The sequence below is a fragment of the Muntiacus reevesi genome, chromosome 3, assembly GCF_963930625.1.
Source record: "Muntiacus reevesi chromosome 3, mMunRee1.1, whole genome shotgun sequence".
NCBI lineage: Eukaryota > Metazoa > Chordata > Mammalia > Artiodactyla > Cervidae > Muntiacus > Muntiacus reevesi.
In genome coordinates this window covers 72,922,769-72,938,013 of record NC_089251.1, presented here as the reverse complement: position 1 = coordinate 72,938,013, position 15,245 = coordinate 72,922,769, and the positions used below count along the sequence as shown (strand labels likewise).

The window sequence follows — 15,245 nt, the reverse complement described above, 5'->3', positions numbered from 1 at the left end:
AGTGACCTTCATCAGTTTACCCAGCTTCTCAAAGCCTCAGAGAGGCTTACTAAATAGATTCAATAAGAATATGTTCTGTATATTATCATATGTGAAACAGATCTCCAGTCCAGGTTTGATGCATGAGACAAGGTGCTCAGGGCTGGTGCACTGGGATGACCCTGAGGGATGGGATGGGGAGGGAGGTGGGAGGGAGGGTCAGGATGGGGGACACATGCGCACCCATGGCTGATTCATGTGAATGTATGGCAGAAACCACCACAATATTGTAAAGTAATTAGCCTCCAATTAAAATAAATTTTAAAAAAAGAGTATGTTCTTCTTCACAGAGCTGTGATGAGGATTAAATGAAGTATTGCACATAAATCTTTTTTTAAAATATGCAAGTATTTGTTTTAATGACTCCTAATTGAAGGTTCCTATTTTTGGAGAATAGCAAGGCATTTTATTATTCACTTTTTCCATTCCTTTTTTTTTTTTTAACTGACGTATAGTTGATTTACAATGTTGTGTTAGTTAGAGGTGTACAGCAGAGTATTCAGCTATATATATATGTGTATGTGTTTCAGATTCTTTTCCGTTATAGGTTATCACAAGAATACTCTTTCCATTATTTAAACGTTTCTGCTGGTTTTGGCAAATTTGGCTTCTTTTTGTTTCCCCACACTGTGCCACTTGCAGGATCTTAGTTCCTTGACCAGGGATTGAACTTGGGCCCTCTGCAGTGAAAGCACAGAATCCTAACCACTGAACCATCAGGGAATTCCCAGCAAATTCACATTATCCTCATGACTATATTTCAGAGTAATTCCAGGTATGTTGGTGGATTCATCATCAATCCACTGTGTATCTTTCTGTAATATTGAAGAGTAGCACTCTGCAACTTGCATAAATAGGGCAAAAGTTGAGGGGTCTCTGGTCAGCTTCTTCCAAGTGGCTGGAGCCTTGCATTAGGCAGGTTGAAGTCTAAATATGTGTCCAATCTCATGGGTTAAAGTCTTACAGGATTGAAGCAGCAAAGCATCACTCCAGGAGGGTAATAGTTATCAAAAACCAAAAAGCCCCTTGGAAAGTATTTTCTGCAGCTTCTTCACTTTGCCTTCATAGAGATATGAAATCACTGCCATCCCTGGCAAAGCTTGCCCATACCAGCGGTCAAAGAGGCCTGTCCAAAGACAAAATGCTAAGAGTCTCTTGAATAAAGATTGATCACTGCTACTCTCACGACACAGAAGACATCTTCAGGTTCCTTCTCTTTTAAGAACTTCAGGATGTGTCCTGCATGAATTGTGGGTTTTATGTGTTCTCATTGCACTAAAGGAACACTCTGTTACAGAGATAAGAACTAGTTCTAGGAGTTTTACTATCTAGTCATAGCAAAATGCTTCAAAGTAGCCCTTGAGTCATTTAATAATCTCTTCACATATAATTCTGGTGTTTCCCAAGAGATCCATTGCACTGTGTAACCATACTGCATTTCTCAGAAGAAGGTGTCTTTCTGTAAGGATTACTGAAAAAGTGTTCAAAGTCTTGGGGAGCCCCGAGATGGGAGGTGATCCAATCTGATGCAAATGCAAAGTAATGGGCCCAAAAAGACCATTGTCTGTCTGGAAGTCTTCCGTCAAATGCTGTTATGTCTCATACTGTGACACATGCACCGGGTGCTTTGAGTTGAGAGCTGTTTTTAGTGTCGGTTCAGAGCGCTGTGCTGTTTGCCTCTTTGGGGAGGAAGATTCCTATCGAAGTTTTCACCTTTCTAGGACAGTCATGTCTGAGCCTGACTAAGAAAATACTGTCTGGGCTGTCTTCACCCAACAATAGTTTGTTATTCTGAGAGGAAGAATGACGCTGAAGTTAAAAACATGGATTTTGGAGTCACATTGCCTGGCTTTGAATCTCATCTCTGTCACCGTGTGACCTTGGACAGATTACTTAACCTCTCTAGTCCTGTTTCTTCATCTATAAAATAGAAAATATATTTCATAGGGTGCTGATTTTTCAAAATTTTTTGATGTTTATTTTATTTTAATTACTTATTTGGCTGCTGTGGGTCTTGTGGCACACAGGATCTTCCATCTTCATTGCGGCATGAAAAAAATCTTTAGCTGTGGCATGTGGGATCTAGTTCCCCCAACCAGGGATTTAACCCAGGCTCCCTGCATTGGGAGTGCAGAGCCTTTGCCACTGGACCACCAAGAAGAGTTGATTTTTTTAAATGAATGTATGTGCAGCACTTCAAATGAAACCTGGAGTACAGGAAGGTTTATGTGTTAGCCAGTCACATCATCGGGGTCCCAGGGAAGGACCCTTGGCATAAGCCCTCAGCAGTGGCAGGGAGACCATTTCTTTCTGGCTGAGGTCAGTGGATGGGACAAAGTCCCCAGTTATGAGTCAGGATTCCTAAGTGTGTTCCCACCAGACCTGCAGGCTATGACCTTGAGCCGTGATCCTTTCCTCCTTGGTCCTATTTCCCCTTTTGTAAATTGTGGGGGCTGGACATGGGGGGGGCGTCTCAGAGGTGGGGTCCTCATAGTGAATGACTGGGACAGAAGCAGAGACGTGAACTAAAATGACAAAGCAGAAATCCAGGATGACCTTTTAGGGCACCCGAAGGTGGACCAGTGAGCAGGAATGCTGCTGGCCTGGGGGGAACGGTGGCATGCTCAGGTGAGGGACCTAATTTCTGCTTGGGTTGGAAGAGATGAGAAACCCCATCCTATCCCTCCACCTCCCACCCGAACTCCTTGGCAGCATGCAGCAGTGTGGCACTGACAACTCCTTTCCCTGACTCTGACAGTCTAGTTAACTGCAGAAGTGTAAAGTGTTCATGCTGAGAAAAGCCTGGAAGGTTTCAGTAAATGCTTCCCAGGGACGGGAATTCAGGGAGAAAATGAACTGCCTTCTCCTCCTGCAAGTGATGCTGGCAGAAGCAGGACACGATGCCTGAGAGGCCACAATGCCTGAGAGGACCCTGCATGGTTCCTAGGGAGGTTCCCTAAGGGAGAGACTCGGGGAAGAGCCGACTGAGCGCCACACATCGGGGCTGTGGCCCCTGGGAGGAGGGTCTCCTGAGACCTCATTTCCATGCTGACTTGGAGGATGCAGGAGATAAGAGGGATGTCTCGGCTGCCTCTGAAGAGGTTAACCTGCCAGTTGCACCAGGAAGAGGCAAAGATTAAAGGTGAGGGAGAGCCTTATTTGCTGGTGACCCCCTTGGGGAAGGGTCTTTGGCACAGTCTTCCTAGGAGCCACCCTGTGGAGTGAAATCCAGTTCATTACTTTCACACATGCCAAGGACAGGGCCAGGTGCTGGAAATAAAGCCCAAAGTAAAATGCAGTTCCCTAAGGACTTCCTTGCAGTCCAGTGGTTAAGACATACAATAAGAGCAAACGAACAAAAACAGGAGCACTGGAATCAGGATAAAACTTTCTGCTGCAAAGTCCCCCCAGCTTCCTCTACTGGCAAAAATTAGCATTGTAATTGCAACAATAGGGATTAAAGGGTCTGATCCATTATCAAGAGCAGATCATGAAAGGTGGACTTAGCTCTGGGAGGCAATAAATTGATAGCAAGCACAGCAGTCAAGAACTTTAAAACAGCTATTATGAATATATTCAAGAATGGAATGGAAGAGACAAACACAATAAACAAACAAATGGATAATCTTAGCAGAGAAATGGAAACTATAAAAAAGAACCAAGTAGAATTAGACATCAAGATGGGGAGTAGTTAACTGGTTTTTTGACAAAGGATCCAAAGAAATTCAATAGGGAAACAAAACTTTTTCAACACACTGTACTGAAAAAACTGGGTAAAACATGTGGGATTGTTTATGATCCTAAACAGAAAAGGTTAAGAAACAAAGCTTCTAGAAGAAAGCATTGAAGAAAATCTTCATGAGCTTGAGCTAAGCAAATATTTCTTAGACTGGACTCAGAAAGCAGGAACCATAAAGACTGAGAAATTGGACTCCATCAAAATGTCAAACTTCTGTTCATCAAAAGACACCATTAAGAAAATGAACAGGCAAGTCACTGGCTAGGATGTCTAGATCCCACTCTATATTTGTAACTCATATGCTGCAAAGAGTTTGTATACATATTATATAAAAACTCACACATCAATTTCAAAACACCATTAAATGCATACACCAATTAAAAGGCACAATAAAAAATAGTGAAAAGACTTGGACACTTCACAAAGAAAGATATACAAATGGCCAATAAGCACATGAAAATGTATATTGCATCATTAGTCATTAAAGAAATGCAAATCGAAACCAAATGACAGATACCATTTCACAGTCACTAGAATGACTAAAACTTAAAAGACAGTAGTAATTGTTAGCAAAGACGTTAAAGCAATTAAAATTCTCATAACTGCTCATGGGAAGGTAAAATGGTAAAACCACTTTGGTAAACAGCTTGGAAGTTTCTTTTAAGGTTAAACATATACCTACTCTATGATCTAGCATTTCTACTCCTAGAGATTTACCCAAGATAAATGAAACTTTTTATTCAGACCTATGTCCAGTTGCTCATGGCCACCTTATTCCTACTAGCCGAAATCTGGAAACAACCAGCTACCCTCCAACAGGTAAATAGATTTACAACATTGTAGTATATCCATAAAATGGAATACTACTCAACATTAAAGAGGAACAAAATGTTAATTCAAGGAACAATATGGATAAGTCTCAGAAACATTATGCTAAGTAAAAGAAGTTAGAGACAAAAGAGTACAGATAGCATGATTCCATTTCTATGAAATTCCAGAAGAGGTAAAACTAAGCCAAATGATTGAAATCAAATGGGTGATTACCTGGAAGAGCCAGTCATAGTTGACCACAAAGGGGCAGGGAATAACTTTCTAGTTGATGGGAAATTTCTATTAAGGTGGTTATGGCATGGGATTATGCATTTGACAAAACTCAACGAACTATATATCTTATCTTTTATATTTATTTATTTGGCTGCACCAGGTCTTAGTTGCAGCACGTGGAATCTTTGATCTTCCTTGTGACATGCAAGATCTTTAGTTTTGGCATACAGAAACTTTAGTTGCAACTTGTGGGATCTAGTTCCCTGACCAAGGATCAAACCCAGGCCCCTTCATTGGGAGTCTTAGCCACTGGACCAACCAGGGAGATCCCTCAATGAGCTATATACTTAATATGTCCACTTTATTTGTAAATTATACTTGAATAAATTTAGTTTTATAAAGGGATTTATTGAGCATGTACTAGATGCCTGGTTTGTGAACTGTGAAGAAAGAATGAACATAAAATAAGTTTTATAGGAAGAGATGAACAAAGAGGAAGTAGTCAAATATATACAAGAGAAGGAATAACAAACAAGTTATTTAAGAAGATGAGAAAGGAGGGACACTTAGAGCCCAGTTGGCTGTGGTCAGCATGGAGGACATTAAGACAAGAAAAGATGGACAGTGGAAGGAAGAGCTGCTGAGAAATAGGTAGAAGGACTGTCAGACCATGCCATGGTCCCAGCTGAGCCTGATAGTCTTGAATCTGATCGCCCCAAGGATAGGATTTCTCCAGCATTGCTTGGTAAACTAGTGGAGGGGCAGGGAGTGGGTACAAATTGTGGGGTGTTTAAAAGATGTGTCATGGATGGGAAAAATAATAAGAGTGGGAGGCACTGACAACTACTGATACACCAGGAGTTAAGCTGGGAGGGAAGGGAATTGAAGCCAGGAGGGGAGCAGATGGAGAAAGTGGAAGGCTTGTGGGACAAGTGGAACAGGTAAGAGCACTAGAAGCAGAAGGTCTCGATCAGCCTGGGTCTGGAACTGATAATTTCTGGTCTGGTCTACTCCTCTCTCTCCTGGGCTTTTCCAGTGGCCCGGTGGTAAAGAATCTGCCGGCACTGCAGGAGACATGGGTTCAATCCCTGGGTCAGGAAGATCTCCTGAAGGAGGAAATGGCAGTATTTTTGTTTTGCCTGGAAAATCCCATGGACAGTGGAGCCCAGCAGGCTATAATCTGTAGGGTCGAGACATAACTGAGTGTCGTGTCTGTAGGAGAAAGAGGTGTAGTGTGCCTAGTCACTCAGAGGCTCATTTGTCCTTCCCATAGAAGCTGTTTTTTCCCTTCCCTTTCCCCTGTTAAGCTGATATAGAAACTCCTATTTCTAGATGCCAGTGAGCCATTTCATCTGAATGCTCCCACAGGCATATGAATAAAATTTGTGCATTTTCCCTCCAGTGATCTGTCTATTATCAGTTAGCCCCTGATCACTGGACCTAAACTAGTAGAGGAAAAGTTTTCTCTCCTTGCTGAGTATTGTTTTTTTTTTATATTTATTTTTATTTGTTTATTTGGCTGCACCAGATCTTAGTTGTGGCACACAGGATCTTTGATCCTCGCTGCAGGATCTCTTAGTTGCAGCATGTGAACCCTTAGTTGTGACATGGGGGATCTAGCTCCCTGACCAGCGATTGGACCTGGGTCCCCTGCATTGAGAACATGGAGTCTTAGCCACTGGACCACCAGGGAAGTCCTTACTGAAGAAGGAATTCATAGGGCCTGGACTCCATCTCAGGCCTGTCCGTGCTGGTCGTGTGCGGCCACCTCTCCAGTGGACTCTGAACTCTGTGCTTAGCGCCTGTGGGAATGACAATGGAAGGATAAGACCCCCTCTGGGCAGGGGAATCTTGAAGATCACATCCAAGTTACTCATTGCCTAAGAGGAAACATACCGTAATTATACCCCCGTCTCTGGACAGGTCATAAATTTTTCCGTATCTATCGGGATGTCATCACGGGCTTATTGATTATTAACTGTTTGGAATGTAACTTCGGGTTTATTAACTGTTTATTGATTATTAACTGTTTGAACACATAACACATGAATGATGGGGTATTTACCCTTCCTTTGTTTATGTAAGTCTCAAGGAAATTGGGGTTGTGGGTTTGGACACGTACACATGGGATATAAAAGATTTTCACAAATTCTGGTCGGGGTCCTTGGCTAAGAGGAGATTCTGCCTTGGGCCCGCCGGTGTAATAAACTGCACTCCAGTATCTGCATTGTCCTTCTGAGTGAGTTTGTTTCCTGGAGAGCATGGCTATAACATTACTTTGCTGAGTTTTAACTGAGCTTGGTTAACAGGCCCATAGGAGAAAAGAGAGCAAAGTATAAGAGAGGAATGTTATTTCCTGCAGAAACCTTCCTTCAATTTCCCTAAGTGATAGATGACAACCGAACTGTTGCAGGGAAGACAGAAACATCTATTTAAAACAATAATAACCTCAAAGAAGTGCAGGTTATTTGCCACTTCGCTTGTCCTGATATCATGAGGGCATCTGGAGTTGCCCCACAGCCCAGCCACTGGTATCTGTAATCATGCCCCATGTTTTAGCACAAAGAGCTAAATTCTCTTCAGGGCTTTCTGATGGAGAAAAGAGAGCAGTGCCTGTCAGGGAGATTTCTATATAAACCTTTTAAAACTGTCTGAGGGTTAAAGGGATAAACCCCATCACTTCAACATCTTGGCTTTTACAGAACGACTCACTCCCCTGAGATTTCACTTCACTGCAGTGGGAGGGGGCAGGGGAAGGCTTGTTCAGTGTTCAGAAGATTACAAAATCACAGAATTCAGATAGACAAAGGAAAATCAACAGCAGCTGGCCTCCACGGGGCTCTTGAATGAGCCCAGCAAGGGAGGAGTCTGTCCTGCCCGAAAGGCAGCAGGGCCCAAAACCAGGGTCCAGATTCTTGCTCTGCAAAAACCTCTAGATAAACACAGTCACTTGTTTCTCTAAGCCTCGGCTTTGTCTTCTGTACAATGGAAATAACAGCCTCTAAGCTCTCGGTGTTACCAAACCATTGTGATTATTTAATTCGGCTCAATTTATTCTAACAAATATTTACTGAGAACCTACTGTGCGCCCTGCCTGGTACCAGGTAATCCCTGTAGGGAGAACAGAAAAATGAATAAAACATAGTTTTTTACTTCAAAGAGCTTGTAATCTGACAGGACCAAATTAACTACCAGATGGTGTGAAATAATAGAAAATATCTGTTGGTCTCTGTTCCCGGTTCTTGACACTGAGCTCCTGAAACTCTTGTAATTTCCTGGAGGATAGCAGTGAATTGTATTCTAAAGAGGAGTCTCTGGGTGGACTCCCACGTGGCTCCTGGCTGGAAGGACCAAACCAGAATTAGAAACTTGAAATTTTCAGCCCTGCCCTCACTTCCTCTTGAAAAGGGAAAAAGGCTGAAAATGAAGTTATTGATGGATCATTCTGAAGTGATGAAACCTCCATAAAAATCCCAACTCTATGGGATTTGGAGGACTTCCAGGTGGGTGAACATGTGGAGATTTGGGGAAAGAGGGCACGGAAGCTCTACAACTTTTCCCTGTACCTTGCCCTACACATCTTCCATCAGTCTGTTCCTAAGCTATAGTCTTTCATTATACACCAGTAATCTAGTAAGTAAAATGTGTCTCTGAGTTCTGTAAGTCTGCATTAGCAAATTAATGAAAATCAAGGAGAGGGTCATGGGAACCTCTGATTTATAAGCCAGTCAGTTAGAAGTACAGGTAACAACTTGAACTAGTGACTGACATTGAAGTCCAAGGAGGGGTCTTTGGACCCTCCAGGCTATAGCCAGTCAGTCAGAAGCACAGGCGATAATCTGGGAGTGGGGGTGAAGAGTCGAGGGAGCAGTCTTGCGGGATTGAACCTCAGCCTATGGGATCTGATGCCGTCTCCAGGTAGATAATATCAGGACTGAGTTGAATAGTAGGACACACAGCTGGTGTCCCAAGAATTGCTTGTTGGTGTGGGAAGACCCCCCTGCCCCATACACACACATTGAAAATCGGGTCTTGGAATGTAGTTTAGATGGGAAAGTGCTTTAGAAAGGAAACCCTCCTCTACAAAAGTTAAGTGTCAGTATCTTTTCTGGAAGATGGGAGTTTGTGGTGACACTCTTACTAAAGGAGCAGCATAGCTTTAAACCAGGTTTAGCAAACTAAGTCCTGGGAGCAGCACCCTGTCTAAGCCCCACCACCCAAGAATCCATCTTTCTTATAAACCTTTCCAAGAAAAAGAGGCAATTCCACCCTCCAAACCAAGAGACCCCTTGATCCTGCTGATCTAGCCTCTTAAAGCCTCTGGAATCAGCCCCCTGGCACAACTGGAGTCCTGCTCACAAGTTGCTCTTAGGGAGAAGGTGTTAGTAGAACACAGCTGTGCCCGTTCATAAGGTCCATGGTTGATTCGTGCTTTCACAGCAGGACTGAGCAGTTGGTAAGCAACTGAATGGCCCAAAGAGCCAAAAAATATTTTCTATCTGGTCCTTTACAGTGTGGCGATAAACAAGAATTAGCCACTATTACTTGTGGTTGGCAGAGACACGAAGGCAGACAGAGGAGTGGGAAAGCTTTACAAAAGTGCAGGCTTCAAATGTGCCCCAACTGGAGGCTGCCGGCCTGGGGAAGCTGAAGATGAGAGGCTAGATGCCGGCGACCTGGATGACTGGTTAGGGGCCCATTCTGGCTTCCTCTGGTTGCTCCCAAGTTGGAAGCAGGGACAAAAACTAGGAGCACTGGCAGTTATTAATCAAATCCTAGCTACTTGAGACCAGTTGTTACCAGGGTTATTTTTTGGCTTCCTGAGCTGGTGGCTATGACAGATGGTGGTCTGACATCCTGCAAGTCTGACTTATAGATAACAAGCTGGCTTCCTGAGCTGGGTATTGTAGATGATGGATTAGTTTCCTGGACAGAATGCTGTAGATTATGGGAAAGGGTCCTATTTTTATAGAGGATCTGTCTATTTTCCATTTGTATGTTCAGTCTCTCAACAGAAGTTACTATTCCAGTGGTGATTATTTGTAATGTATCAAGATATCAAATCACCATGTCGTATACCTGAAACTAAATTTGTAAGTCAATTATGCTTCAGTAAAAATATATATACATATAGATGTATGTATGTAAAGTTTGCCTATTCCAGGATTCAGGTTAAATGTTTTCAGTGAATGGGTCCTAGATATTTGGGTAAGTTACCTCAGATCTCTGTGCTTCTGTTTCCTCATTCATAAGTTGAAGATTATGACAGTTCTTGCCTTGTAGGGTTTTAGAAAAATTAAGTCCATGTAAAATGCACCCAGCAGAGTGCCTGATACATACTGTGTCTCAGTGAATATTATCCACTGTATTACAATCTTCCCACAAAGTTCCTTCAAGGCAAGATCTGTGGCTGTTGTCTCAGTAGTCCCAGCTTCTATCACAGGGTTTGACACATAGTAGCTATTCAATAAATATGTGATGAGTAAGTGACCAAATCGTAAGAAACCAGAGATGGAGGGAACTTTGGCCACCCATCTCAGATAGAGGATAATTTCTTTATTGCGTGTGTGTGCATGCTCAGTTTCTCAGTCATTACTATATAGTGAAAAAGGCCTAAACTTGGGGACCCCCATTCCCACCTGGATATTCAGGCCATAGCCCTGTCTTAAAGCTAAGGGAAGCCTGTTACCCAACGACTAGACCCAGGGGAGGCCCAGTGACAGGGGGAATCTTTGACTCTCAATGATACTTTGACTTTACTAAATAATTCATGTGTTTTCTTTAAATTGCCTCTTTATCTTTTTGGGAGCATTCCCACTCCTGTAATTGGCACTGTGGAAGTTGGTGTCAATATTTACAATCTGACTCAGTAGTTTTCAAGGCTGCTATAATCCTTCAATTTAATAAGAAACAACAGCCAAGCAAGATATTCCTTCCCCCTGCATCTTTGACCTTGACAGAGCCGGCCGGCCTTGCAAGGAAGTGGGGCCTTGGGTTCCAGCAGCTGCTTCCGGATCCTCTCCCAACCTCCAGTCCCTCTGCCTGGGAGCAGCACCTGGTCTGAGTCCCCCCACCCTAGAATCCATCTTTCTTGTAAACCTTTCCAAGAAAGAGACACAACTTCACACTCCAAAACAAGAGACCACTTGGCCCTGCTGATCTCTACTCTTCAAGCCTCAGGAATCAGCTCCCTCCCCACCAGCCCTTCGTATTTGTCGTGTCTTGGACCGTCCTGACTCCTGCCTTGAGCTCCAGCAGTGCTCTGACTCCAGTCTTCCTCTGCTCCGTCCCAGCCCCTGGTCCAATGAGACGACCTGGTCACTTCTCGGTGTGCAACCCTCCAAAAACTTCCCATCGCCTGTAAGTTAAAGTCCAGCACCATTCGAATGGCATCTGTGGCCCTTCCCTGAGCTCTCCCAGCCTGCTCTGTCCCTCCCGCTTCTGCCCTGCACTTCACCAGAGCTGCCGAGCTGTCCAAGATGGTACTCAGTGGTTGCCTGCAGCTCGCTTAAATTTTGATTAAGATGAAGTCAAATTAAAAATTTAGCTTCTTTGTTGCACTATCCACATTTCAAGTGCTTAATTGCTAAAGGCTACATAATGGACAACATAGAGATAAAACATTTCCATCAACACAGAAAGTTTTACTGAACTCTTCTAGGAAAAAGGTTTGTGTTTCTCTGCACATATCATGGTACTTCACCCTGCCAGATTTTTACTCATGTCTCTGTCCGAATACTCACCCTCCTCTCTTTCCACTGAGTGATTCTTCAAGACTCAGCTCAGGAGTCACTTCCAAGAAGCCTTGTTTGAAGCCCTAGGCTAGGGTGAGTGCTGGGTTTCTGGGTTCTTAATAGCACCTCACATTAGCTAATGAGTCTCTGACCACTTACCATTTGCTGACATATCTGTCTCCTCCAGGAAAATGTGAGTTCCTCCAGGGCAAAACCATGTCTTTGCGGGTCCAGAGTCCCCAGTACCCAGCATGAAGCAGGTGTGCGTTACTGTTGGCTGAACTCACACTAACAGAACATTCAACAGTGCATGACCACTGGACAGGATTTAGCTGTGTGTCAGTGAAGACCCTCAAGTAGACAGAAACCAGTCAAGAGGAAAGGGGACTTGATGGTTCAGTAACTGCGAGGTTTAGGGGCAGTTCTTGCTCCATGCATGATGGGATCCAGAGGCTCAGAGCATGTTAGCAAGGTTCTGGGCCCCTCCCGAGGTCTCGGCTCTACTGATTACTGTCTCTAGGTAATGACCACCAGTAGCCTTGGCTCTAAATAGTCCCAATTCTGTCATCTTCAGTAAGATAGAAAATCTCTCTCCAACATCAGTGTAGTGGTCTCCAGGAAGATGCTGTTTGGCCTTGCTGGGTCTTGTGCCTTCCCTGAATGAATCACTGTGGCCTGGGGTAGTTGCTTGGCTCTGTCACCCTGACTCATGTTTGTCCTGAGGTGAGAGGTGAGATGGGGTACAAAGTCATCATGACTGACAGCTCTCCAGGCTCACATGGAAAAAAAGGAAGGAGTCACCCAAAGGAACCAGAAGAGGGGGTGGACAAATGCTGGGAGACAGGAGGGTCAGCTGGTCTGGCCACTCACCCTGGGAGCCGGACTCCTGCTTGCTTTCTGCTGCCGTTTGTACTTTCCCCATGCAGACAAGAGCCTTGGGGGAATCCAGCCACCCTTAGGTTTCAAGCCACCAATCAGCAGCTGGCAAAGGGTCTTGAGTTTAGGTTTCTCTGCCCTGGAAATTAATAGTTGATGGAGCTGCTAAGGACACTGGCCATATTTTGGGGAAAAAAACATCCCTGGTAGGATTAATCAATTCTGGTCAGTGCCTTACAAGTTTCTGCAAACTTCCTTTTTTTTCCATTTAAAATATTAAGATATAATTTACATACAGTAAAATTCACCCCTTTTAGTGCATAGTATTCTAGGCTTCAACTACAGTTTTCTACCACAATCAAGATATGGAAGAGTTCTATCAGCCACAAAAAGTTCCCTGGGTCCACTTTGTAGTCAACCTTTCCCCTGGCCCAGTCCCTACAACGATTACTCTGTTTTCTGTCTCAATTATTGTTGTTGTTCAGATGCTCTGTCATGTCTGACTCTTTGCAACCCCATGGACTGCAGCATGCCAGGCCTCCCTGTCCTTAACCATCTCCCAGCACTTGCTCAATCTTATGTCCATTGAGTCGATGATGCTCTCCAACCATCTCATCCTCTGTCGTCCCCTTCTCCTCCTGCCTTCAGTCTTTCCCAGCATCAGAATCTTTTCTAATGAGTCAGTTCTTTGCATCAGGTGGCCAAAGTACTAGAGCTTCAGCATCAGTCCTTCCAATGAACACCTGGGACTGATCTCCTTTAGGATGAACTGGTTGGATCTCCTTGCAGTCCAAGGGACTCTCAAGAGTCTTCTCCAACACCACAGTTCAAAAGCATCAATTATTTGATGCTCAGCCTTCTTTATAGTCCAACTCTCACATTCATACATGACTACTGGAAAAACCATAGCTTTTTACCTTTTCCCAAATGTCATATAAATGAAAACATATAGTATGTAGTCTTGAGTCTGTCTTCTTGCACTTAACATAAAGCAACTGATATTCATACATGCCGTTCTGCACACCAATAGTTCATTCTTTTTTATTGTTAAATTTTGTTGTATAAATACACCATATTTTATTTAACTATTCTCTACTTGAGGGCCTTTTGGGTTGTTTCCAGTTTGGGAGAATTATGAATAAACCTGCTATAAACAGATTTTCAGTTGTCTCAGGTAAATACCCATGAGTGGGCTTTCTGGGTTGAATGGTAAGTGTTTAACTGTACAAAACTGCCAAACTGAAAGAAAATAAAAAACAAAAACCTGCCAAACTGTTTTCAGACAGACTGTATTTTTTGCATTCCTGCTAGCAGTGTACAAGCACTGCAGTTGCTTTGCATCCTCACCAGAACTTGAGTTTGCTGGGTTTTTTATTTTAACCGTTCTAATAGATGTGTAATGGATCTCACTGTGGTTTAAGTTTGCATTTCCCTAATGACTAATTAATTTGAGCATTTTTCTATGTGCTTTTTTTTTGCAATCTATATATCATCTTGGGGGAAGTGTCTGTTCAAATATTTTACCCATTTAGTTGACTATTTTTTATTGAGTTTTATGAGTTCTTTATATATTCTGGATTCAGAGCCTTTATCAGACATACATTTTGTAAATATTCTCTCCCAGTCTGTGGCTTATCTTTTCACTTTTTAATGTGTCTTTTGAATGGCAGAAGTTTTTAAGTTTGAAGAAACTCACTATTATTTTTTATTTTCTAGGTCATGCTTTTAGTGTCATATCTAAGAAATCTCAGCCTAACCCAAAGCCATAATGCTTTCTCCTAAAAGTTTCACAATTTTAAGTTTTACATTTATGTCTAAATTCTCTTAGAGTTCTTTTTTTTAAAGGTGTGAAATATGGATTGACATTCTTTTTTTTCATATGGATATTTAATTATTCTAACATCATTTCTTGAAAAGCCTTTCTCTGGTGGGATGTTCTGAGAGAATAGCATTGAAACAAGTATACTATCAAGGGTGAAACAGATCACCAGTCCAGGTTGGATGCATGAGACAAGTGCTCAGGGCTGGTGCACTGGGAAGACCCAGAGGGATGGGATGGAGAGGGAGGCGGGAGAGGGGATCGGGATGGGGAACACATGTAAATCCATGGTTGATTCATGTCAATGCATGGCAAAAACCACTACAATATTGTAAAGTAATTAGCCTCCAACTAATAAAAATAAATGGGAAAAAAAAAAGAAAAGCCTTTCTCCATTGAATTATCCCTTTGTCTTTGCCAAAGATCAACTGACCAAATATATGTGGATCTATTTCTGGGCTCTGTTCTTTTCTACTGATTCACCTTCCTCCCCTACCATGCTGTCTTGACTACTGTAGCTTATGGTAAACACAGAAATCAGGTAGTGTGAGTTCTCCAACAGTGTTCTTCTCTCCTTTAAAGTCATTTTGGTTATTCTAGTTCTTTTGCCTGTTTATGTAAATTTTAGAATTAACCTGCAGACTCCACATTTCTCTGGGGAATCCATAGGCAGACAGGGGCTGCCTGGTCAGGATCCACACCACTGTTGGTGATTTATTATGAGGTGGTTCTAGGACAGAATGATGACTAGTACAAGACTCTGAGACTGGACTGCTCGGACTCAAATCCTAGCTCCAGTTCATCCCACAACTTGGGAAAGATACGTGACATCCCAGTACTCCATTTCCTCTCCTGTAAAATGAAGGAAATGGCCACACCTGTTTTATGGGATTTTTGTAGGACAGCAATAACACGTGGAAAACAGAACAGTACCTGGCACACAGTAAACCCCTGATAAGTGTTGGCTATTATTTATATTATCTTTACTTATGTC

General features: G+C 42.9%; 1 non-coding gene and 1 pseudogene across 1 annotated transcript; both read right to left on the bottom strand.

Moving 5' to 3' along the window:
• Nucleotides 1–419: 419 nt before the first annotated feature.
• LOC136164006 (archaemetzincin-2-like) overlaps nucleotides 420–15,245 on the bottom strand; it is a 40,398-nt pseudogene continuing 25,572 nt past the window's right edge.
• Nucleotides 690–762, bottom strand: TRNAE-UUC (transfer RNA glutamic acid (anticodon UUC)). Its single transcript has one exon. It is a non-coding gene; the product is annotated as a tRNA-Glu (tRNA).